This window comes from Bubalus kerabau, chromosome 5 (genome assembly GCF_029407905.1).
Source record: "Bubalus kerabau isolate K-KA32 ecotype Philippines breed swamp buffalo chromosome 5, PCC_UOA_SB_1v2, whole genome shotgun sequence".
Classification (NCBI taxonomy): Eukaryota; Metazoa; Chordata; class Mammalia; order Artiodactyla; family Bovidae; genus Bubalus; species Bubalus kerabau.
The window spans coordinates 132,036,184-132,046,852 of NC_073628.1; the positions used below are offsets into that span (position 1 = coordinate 132,036,184).

The window sequence follows — 10,669 nt, forward strand, 5'->3', positions numbered from 1 at the left end:
GTCACACAAAATAATTGTGATCATTGCATCTACTATAATTTTAATAATTTGGTTTTATATTTTACTTCCCAGGAGGTATACTACTCAATGTTGATATTTGTATTCTATGTAAATATTCTACTATATTATTATCAGTCATTGCTATTGTTATTAGTGTTTAGTCGCTAAGTCATGTCTGACTCTTTGCAACCCCATGGACTATAGCACACCAGGCTCCTTGTCCATGGGATTTCCCAGGAAAGAATATTGGAGTGGGTTGCCATTTCCTTTTCCAGGGGATCTTCCTGACCCAGTGATCGAAACCATGTCTCTTGTACTGGCAGGAGGATTTTGTTTTTTTTTTAACCACTGAGCCACCTGGGAAGCCTTCAATCATTGCTTTGGTTTCTGCCAGATATAGACCATTCCCATTATTAGCCTTATATAGTCTCCTGGGTGGTTCTCTGAACACCATGATTGTCTTCCCCAAAATGGAACTGTGTGTATTATGAGTTGGACAGTGTGAAGTTCCCCTCATTAACCACATGCAGCACAAATAATCACCTATTATTTAGATCAGACACCACTTCAGAATCCTCCACCACTGCACCCATTCTTGTTCTTCAAATTATTTTTTTGTAGTCCCAAAGAATTTTTTTAAACATAAATGTAATACAGAATCTTTTGAGATAAACTAAAGTAATTAGGTGCAGATGGTGACTGCGGCCATGAAATTAAAAGACACTTACTCCTTGGAAGGAAAGTTATGACCAACCTAGACAGCATATTAAAAAGCAGAGACATTACTTTGCCAACAAAGGTCCTTCTAGTCAAGGCTATGGTTTTTCCATGAGTCATGTATGGATGTGAGAGTTGGGCTATAAAGAAAGCTGAGCACTGAAGAATTGATGCTTTTAAACTTTGGTATTGGAGAAGACTCTTAAGAGTCCCTTGGACTGCAAGGAGATCCAACCAGTCCATTCTAAAGGAAATCAGTCCTGAATATTCATTGGAAGCACTGATAATGGAGCTGAAACTCTAATACTTTGGCCACCTGATGTGAAGAACTAACTCATTTGAAAAGACCCTGATGCTGGGAAAGATTGAAGGCAGGAGGAGAAGGGGATGACAGAGGATGAGATGGTTGGATGGCGTCACCAACTCAATGGACATGAGTTTGAGTGAACACCGGGAGTTGGTGATGGATACGGAAGCCTGGCTTGCTGCAGTCCATGGAGTCACAAAGAGTTGGACATGATTAAGTGACTGAACTGAACTGAACTGAAAGTAATTAGAAGATAGGGTTATTTATAACCACTTTGATATTTTTTGTGTGTAGTTTTCCCAAATATTCTACTTGTAGCATCATTTTATAGAGGTTCAATTTTTTATTTGAACCTTTAGTATTATATAATAGCCAAATTGTATGGCCTGTACCTAGTTAGCAGAAAATGCATTTTGTTTAATAAGATTTTTGCTTTAAAAATTTGTTTTATTTTAAATCATAGGTTTTGGTTGACATGGACGCAGAAGTGAAATCCCTATCTTCTTTCTGTAGACAGCATATGTCTATGCTACATTTTGTTCAAAGTAGTAATTACAGACTTTTCCTTTTTTGTAGATTTGAATCTAGTATTTTTGCCATATGTATTCAATATTCCAAATATTTCAAAATTTTACTTCTCTGATGGCTTTTTGTATTCTGTTTTCTGATCTTAAATTCAAAAAACATAGTTTTTCTGGTATCTGGAGAAAAATAATGTAATGGTTATTATTTTATTTAAAAATTTGTAATATTTTAAGATAATTACATATAAGCAGTTAAATTTTGTATGAGTGGCTTTTCTGTAATAACAAATAGCAACTTCTGTAATTATTAGATTATATGTAATATGATCAATTTATATCCAAATAATACTTTGTGAGTTATTGGTGACTATTATTATTATATGGTTTGGAGTATAATGACAGATTTAAGTGGATATGTAAATTGAGAACTCATAAATACTATTCTAACATTGTAAACAGCAGACGGATGATATAAACTGCAATTTGAAGAATTCAATTCACCCAGTGTACTCATACTTCAACAAGAGATTTTTTTAAAAAGTTGAGATGTTTGCCAACCAATAGATCAGCCTAAAAATCAAAGAGGTGCACTTTGTTTAGAAGCACAGGGAATTTTAGATGTTGTTAGATCAACTAGTTTTTTTATTATTAATTCCAGTTTTATAAGTCAAAGTAAAATGGCATGCGTTTACCCATATTGGAACAAGATACTTCACTGCCATCTGCCAAAGAATTGTCATCATAAATACAGAAACTATCCACTGTCCACCCTAGAGTCAACAAAACTATAATCATAGAAATAAGGAGTCTATGATGTAACTAGTTCACATTAGATAAGTGCCCTTGTGCAGTGTGAAACTTGAACAACCATACATGACAGCCTTGTCCCAACCCTTTGGAGAAAATAAGTCTGTTAGCACCTGAGCTTTTCCAGCATTCATGACGGGTGAGCTACATTTGACATCTTCATTGTGGCATGATTTTGCAGGACTAAAAAAAAGAATTCTTGGCGGTGTTCAGCTCTGGAAGTTGTACCTATGCTATTCTGCCTTGGAAACACAAAGTCCGTAAGCTGGCAAGCTTTTCTGTAATCATTGTAACATGAAAAAATTTGAATTTTCAAACTTTGTTTTGAAGGGAACTCTTTTCCTTCCCTTTTTCTATTTGTGAACAAATTAGAGGTGCTTTGGAGTAGAGGAAAATTCTGCTCTTTGCTTGGGTGTGTCCTAGAGTCCAAGGTTCAAGCACTGGCCCTTCTTCACCTATTAGGTGCCATTCATTTGCCATTCCCTTCATTTCAGGTCTGGGTGTGAGCGGGCAGAACCTTCCAGAGGACCCCTCCTGGCGAGGGTCCTGCTTCAGAGAAAGCAAATCTGATCTGAGGAGAGCTGCCAGGTCAGTTTCCTATGAATGGAACAATTTGTTGAAATCACATTTGCTGAATAAAGTCTGTTCATATATTTTGCTCAGATGAGACATTAATGTAAAAAATACATATGTATATAGAACGAGATGGTTGGATGGCACCTCTGAGTCAATGGACATGAATTTGAACAAACTCTGGGAGATAGTGAAGGACAGGGAAGCCTGCTGTTACGTAGTCCATGGTGTCACAAAGAGTCAGACATGACTGAGTGACTGAACAACAGTATATGTTAACATACATATAATATACATATAAATGGTAGGTATACACTTTAAGCAATGAGGTGTTATTTACTGTACCAGGCTAGGTAAAGAGAGATCTGGTACCCAACCAATGGTTCTTGTTCTTGTCTGCAGTCGAAACCTTCTGGGATCCACATTCAAGGCAGGGAGCCTTTCTCCAGAGAGGTGTGGTCAGTTGGTCTGCTCTTGTGCTCAGGAAGCTGTATGTTTTTAGAACTACAGAGAGGGCACTGATATTCATCCTGGAGACCGGGTTTGCTTTTTCCCAAGATTCTTCCAACTCGTTTTTGTTCTGTATCACAGACCAGTGTGCCTCTAAAAGCAATCATTCAATTCCCAAATGTTTACCATGTACATATTGTCAGCAGAATTATAGGAAATACAAATACGGATAAGATCCAGTTTTGAAGGAGGTTAGAGTGGTAAAGAATCCACCTGCAATGCGGGAGACCTGGATTCGATCCCTGGATTGGGAAGATGCTCTGGAGGAGGGCATGACAACCCACTCCAGTATTCTTACCTGGAGAATCCCCATGGACAGAGGAGCCTGGCGGGCTGCAGTCCACAGGGTTGCAAAGAGTCGGACACAACTGAGCAACTAAGCACCCAGAATCTAGGAGGAGAGATAAAAACCCTGAAAACGGCAAGACTACAGGCAAAACCATCACCCAGCCTATCCAGTTCCCTCCCAAGAAATCGGAGGCGCTTCTCCAAGTCCTAGATGTTTTATTCTCCATATAGCGTCATTGGCAGGGCTCCCGAGCTGACGTTCAGAGATGAAGGAGCAAGTGAGTTATCATGTGCAGGGAAAGGAAATTGAACACAAGGATTCTTTGTCGTTAGGAACAGGTAGGAATAATTCCTACCTTGAATTAATGTAAATAGAGCTCTGTTTTAGAATTTAAGATTTCATTGACGCTTACTATAGACCCTTTCCATTATTGTTGTAACCTGAAAAAAACCTGTGGGTCTACCGTCCACATTTATTTTAAAATATAAAAGTGCTGTTTTTCTGAATTGATCTATAATTTATAAGGAACATCATTATAATTACAAAGACGGTATTGTTATTCTGCATTCATCGCGTGAGAATGGTCGCTTAATGCTTATGGTAATGCCTTCCCTATTTCTCCACAACTGATTTATCACTTGCCTGACCCAACTTCCCCACACACCATTGTTCTGCGTTCTCCACACCCCTCACTTCACAGAGGAATGTTAATAATAGGATATGTTATTCAGCTTTTCATTTACATGCTCTGCGATGCCACACTGTATAATTAATCACCATCACAAATGTTCTCTTGTCTATGCTTTATCCATATACACTCTTTCTGGGTCACTGAACTAATAAAGCCACGTATTCTAAGCATCTTTGCAAATCGCAGCCTATGGCTACGAGGTAGTTAGTAAAATGCATAAGGTAAGCTTTGATTTGCAAGGTATTTTCCATCAGTTAAATACAGGGCATCTTTTCCAATGATGCATGTGCTAATATTAATAGAATCCACAATAACAACCTGTGTTATGTTTAATAAATACTAGTGTTTCATAGCTTTTAAATATTTATAAAATTGTTTTAAAATAAAGTTGGAGGAAAGATGAGACTCACCCTGTGCTCTTTTCCTCCAAATAAGGAAACAGTTGAATATTACTTCTTAGTAGAAAATTTTATCTGGCTGAAGGTCGAGTAACCCACCAGGTGTTAAGAAAACCATGCTTGAGAGGATTTCTCTGGTGGTCCAGTGGTTAAGACTCTGTACTTCCAATGCAGGAGATACAGGTTTGATCCCTGGTTGGGAAACTAAGATCCTACATATTGCAAGGGTGGCCAAAAATTAAAACAAAAAAAGAGAGAGCAAGCAAGCCACGCTTGAAAGATTTCAAGAGAGCTCTCTTCCCTCCAGTTGCATTTCTCTGGGTCTGTAGAACAGATGGATTTCTCAGGAGGTGGGTTACAAAGTAAATGTGTTTTCTTATATCTCTTTTGTAGAGTTGAATCTAGGGAGCACCCCCAGAGACTTGGGCCCCTCTAATCCTTTTTCCGCCATTAGTGGCACTGACTATAATCTGGGCAAGAGTTTGTTATCTTCCAGGTAAGAGGTAAGAGCTACAGGTATGATACCCAGGATACAACCCAGGTCCAAAAATGTTAATGCTCGAGCAAGACTGTTGTCAGAAATCAGTGTCAGAGGCATCAGATCAGAGTCAGCAACAAGGGTCAGAGTTTCAGGCTGGACAGAAGCAACAGAAAAACTGACGTTAGAAACATAGCTTGTCTGAGTGAGGTTTTCTGATTCACTCACTCGCTCATTCTTTCATTCAGCCAACATCTACGATCACCTGTTCTGTGCATGGTCCTTCTCTGCACGGAACTTAAGTTGAGGGGTGTGGGGGGCGGGGTGCAGGCAGGCGACATCCCGCAAGGTGCTTTTTGACTTGATTAGAAGCGTGACGGGAGCTCTCTGGTAGTCTGGTGCTCTAGAGAAGGAGAGCCTAAGGGCTGAGGGAACATGGGCTCCAAGAAGCAGAGATGGAGATGAGCTTAAAGGATGAACAGGAATTATTAGAATAGAAAAACGCACAGAACCATGAAAGCTTGGAAGCTGGACCCAGGACGGTTACGGCGGGAGGCCAGGGAGCAGGGAGGGGGAGTGTCAGGTTAGCACACCGCAGTGTGGGGCCCAGAGACTGGGAAATGAGGCCAAATCCAAACCCCAGACTTGCCTTTTCCTGGGGCTGCCCTGGTGGCTAGGTGGTAAAGAATCCGCCTGCAGTGCAGGAGACCTGGGTTCAATCCCTGGGTCAGGAAGATCCCCTGGAGAAGGGAATGGCAGCCCCCTCCAGTACTCTTGCCTGGGGAAATCCCATGGACAGAGGAGCCTGGCGGGCCACAGCCCATGGGGTCGCAGAGAGTCAGACATGCAAAGAGACGGACACTAAGCAGACACAAGGCTACGTTGTCGAGAACACGTCAACCGTTTTGAGCCTCAGTTTCTTTAACTGTCACAGGTAAATGATGCAAAGAAAAAAATATGATAGGCGTAACAATACTGCAATGGGATGGGGAGAACTAACTTTAGAGTTTTGCTGTTATGGAATTTATGACTTCACCCACATAACTGCCTGCCAGTGATTCGGAGATCCTTTCAGTTATGTTTTTGATTTATTATGACTTATGCTCCAAAGTTAAAATTGTGATATCAATTTTCTATGTAATGAGGATTCCCGTTAACACTGTCCATATGCATTCCATAGCATAGCGTTTTATAATGAATTTACTCTAGGTTTCCCACCCCAGGAGATATTTTCCTCTGGCCATTTATGGAGTAACTAAACTTGAAAGCAAAAAGAATGTATCTCAGAAGAAATGGATTGACTTTGTCACTAGAGGGAGACCTAGCCAGGTTTTGAAACTTGCCCCAACTTTCAGAAAAATTCTTTTCTTTCCTTGGTGATCTTGAAGAGAAGCGATGAGGTGGGAAAAGGCTTTGACAAAACTTGACTGTCCCTACAGGAGGATTGGGGGTTTTCTTTCTCTCTTTCCTTTTCTTCTTTTTTCCCCCTGTAATGTCCCTTAACTGTTATGGCAATCCACTCCAGTATTCTTGCATGAAAAAAATCCCATGGACAGAGGAGCCTGGTGGACTACAGTCCATGGGGTCACAGAGAGTCTGACACGACAGCACACACAAGCCCATGGCAACTGCTTTCTACATGGGGGATAATAAGCCTTAGGGGACACATGCTCAGACAGCCTAGAAACAGCAGGTTAGGCCAGGACTCGTGGTGGGGGGAAGGTGGGGCAAAGGGGAATTGCGTCCTTTCACAGGAGCCTCTGGGAGGGAGGGACGTTTGGTAAGCACCAGGATTTCACACTGACATTTTCAGTGACCATAGTCTGTGTTTACGCATCCTTGCACACTCTTTTCTATTACATATATTTTCTGTTAACTACATTTCTCACTTCATCTGGAGCCATAAGCACTTCTGAAGAAGAGGGGTAGGGAGATCTTGACCCTTTTGCAGAAGGAAAAAGCCAAGGAGTGCTGGGAGGAGAAAGGTGTCTCACAGGTAACCTCCACGGACTAATTACCTGAGGAGCCAGCTCACATGAGGGTGATCTCTCTTTAACGAAGAGACAGCAGGCTTAGAACTGAGTGGCGCACCTGTTTACCTTTTTACTTCTCTTCAGTCTATCAGTGTGTCTAATGTACAGAGGCTACTTGGAATAAAGCAGCAGACTTCTATTTAAGAAAATTCAGAGTATAAACATGAAATATAGTTAGTTATGAGGCTTGTTTAAAAAATAATTTTGGATACATAGTCACTATTAAATGCTTCTAATTGTACAGTGTATAAATATCAAGTTGTAGATTTCTTACCCAAGTGATAATTTATATTCAGCAACGTGGCATTTGCCTTACTGAACACCTCTTCTGAAGTCCATGAGTCCCACTAGCGTAAAGTTCCGGAGATTCAAATTATATTATGTACGGTTGAGTTAGGGGTCACTAGGAAACCAATGAAAATATTTTAAAAGAGTATTTTTTCTGATTATAAGAACAAGTGTACGGTAAAGAAATTTAAAATCATCTGTCATTTTTTTTCAGGAGGTGATCACCACGGCTGGCATGTGGGGTTATTTCTTTTTCTCTCTTAGTCCGTAACGTTCTTTTTACAAAGTTGAATCTTGTATGTACACTTTTGATTCTGATCATTTCTTTTCCCCAGAGAACAAGGTTCGTGGCTTCTATGCTCATCACTGTCTACAAATGGAGCACGTTTCTTGTTCTTCTTTTAAATACAAAGTCATTACAGAGTGTTTTTAAACTGCATGGTAGTTCAGCCTTTTCCCTTTTCATTAAAAATGATTGTGACTACCCCTGAGATAGTGACAAGATATTTCATGGCATGGATACATCACAATCTATTTACCAGTTTCCTTATTGTTAGATATTTAGTTATTTCCAATAAGTAATCCTGTAATAAAGGTTCATGAAATGTTAGCAACATTTTACTGTATTTAATAAGGATGATTTACATTGAAACCACAAAGCTATTTTTAAGTATAGTGAGATTAAATGATTATATTTTAAAATAACAACTATAAGACACTAACAGTGGAACTACTAGAAGCTGAAGAGTTTCTGTGACATACGATAATTCCCTAAAACCCTTTTCATCTCAAGAATTCAATATGGGCACCACATCAGTGACGATGAGTGCCTTCGTATTAAAAATATGTAACGTAGAATAGGGGCTTCCCTGGTGGCTAATCACCCCTTACACTTAAGAAGCGTTTACACTGTGTCAAGCACACTGCTAAGTGTTCTCACTCACATGAATTCTTAATCATTAAAATAACCCCATGACCATCCACATCTCTTCAAATGACTCAGTTTTGTTCCTTTTAACGGCCGAGTAATAGTCCATTGTATATATGGACCACATCCTCTTTACCAGTGCATCTGGTGATGGATATGTAGGTGCCTCCACGTCCTGGCTGTTGGAAATAGTGCTTCAGTGAATGTTGGGGTGCCTGTGTCTTTCTGAATTATGATTTTCTCAGGGTATATGTTCAGCAGTGCAATTCCTGCATCAAATGATATAATCTAGAAAAATGTTGCAGATTGCAGGGCAGGAATAGAGGGGAGACATGGAGAAGGGAGCTGTGAACATGAGGTGGGGGGTTTGGGAGTGAACTGGGAGAGTGGGATTGCCATGTGTGTACTTCCATGTGTAAAACAGCTGGTGGCAAGCTGCTGCAGGGCACGAGGAGCGCAGCTGGGTGCTCCGTGATGGCCTCGAGGGGTTGGGGGGAGGGGGGAGGCTTGAGAGGGAAGGGGTTATATATATTGTCATATAACAGAAACTAACACAACATTGGAAAGCAACTATACTCCAATAAAAATATGCTAATTAATTTAAAAATAATCCTATAGGATATAGAAGATTTTATTATTATTTAATAAATAATGCCTCCTGGGTATGGCTTCTGTAAGGATTAAATGAGTTAATACACTTATGAAATGAGTGTATTATGAAATGAACCAGTACACATAAATAAATATCATTTAACTATATATGCAAGTGGTGCACAGGAAGAGGTCTAGATGAATCTATACTAAACTGCTAACCATGTTTATTGCCTGGGTGAGAGAAAGGGGACTGATCCTGGAGGTAAAAGTCAAAGCGCACTTTGGGCTTATCATTAATCTTTAGTTTTTTTCTGAAAGAATGTCATCATATTCTATTGATTTAATTGAAATTAATTTTAAAATATAACTATTTATATGACAAGAGAATTATTTCTATTCTCAAGCTTTACAATCATACTTGAAGACTTTGGAGTTTACTAGCTCCTCATTAGTTGTAGGAAAAGGATAATTGTAGAAAAATTTAACCCCTCAATTTTAGGTCTCTGAAAATTAAAGTCAGTCAAATAAATGAAGAAAATACCTCCAAATGAGTATGCTATTCTATGTCAAGAGCAAAAAAGGATTGTTTGCAACACTCTTTTACATTCAATTTTTATAGCAATTTGTGTCAGATGTCACTGACCCAGTAGTATAAGCGAATTTTATTTTTAGGGAATTGCTTATGCCTTCCACAGATACTGCGTATTGAGCACTTACCCTGTCCCAGGGACTGTTTCAGTGAATCAAATAGCAAAGTCCTCCTTTCGTAAAAGCTGGGGAGAGGAGCAATCAGTCAATCAGTCAGAATGCTCATGTCAGCTTGTGATCCACTCTGAAGAAAGAAAAGAGTAAAGAGAATGATGTTGAAGCTGAAACTCCAATACTATGGCCACCTGATGCGAAGAGCTGACTCATTGGAAAAGACCCTGATGCTGGGAAAGACTGAGGGCAGGAGGAGAAGCGGACGACAGAGAATGAGATGGTTGGATGGCATCACCGACTCAATCGACATGAGTTTGGGTGGACTCCAGGAGTTGGTGATGGACGGGGAGGCCTGGCGTGCTGTGGTCCACGGGGTCTCAAAGAGTCGGACATAACTGAGCAACTGAACTGAACTGAAAGAGAATGAATGATGAGCCGGGTTGAGGAGGGAGGGGCAGGCGTGAACCACCGGATATCCAGTGGTCAGAAGATGGGGAGGCAGCTGAGCCTCGCCCTGAATGAGCTGAAGGCTGGAGTCCAGGAATGGCTGGATGAGAGCGGTCCAGACAGAGGGGGGCACGAGTGCAAGATCTTCGGGCGGGAGACTGCAGGACACAACTCGGTGTAGAAGAGCAGGAAGCAGTGTGTGGGGCTGAGCACAGTGTGCAGGAGAACAGAGAAGAATCCAGAGACACAGTGATGTGGACTGCAGGTGAGGGGACAACGACTTCAGAGGGAGCCCTTCAAGAACTCCCTGCGATGAGCAGCTGGGGTCTCTGGCTGCCTGTGCAGAGACGGGGCTTGGGGATGTAAAATATTTATTAGGGATC

The 10,669-nt window shown here is 40.6% G+C and overlaps 1 long non-coding RNA gene across 1 annotated transcript in view; it reads left to right on the forward strand.

Annotated features, from left to right (window-relative positions):
• LOC129653444 (uncharacterized) overlaps positions 1 to 3,009 on the forward strand; it is a 35,099-nt gene extending 32,090 nt beyond the window's left edge. The window contains exon 3 of the long non-coding RNA XR_008715132.1: positions 2,850 to 3,009. This is a non-coding gene — a long non-coding RNA (uncharacterized LOC129653444). The remainder of the gene's footprint in view (positions 1 to 2,849) is intronic.
• The last annotated feature ends 7,660 nt before the right edge of the window (positions 3,010 to 10,669 follow it).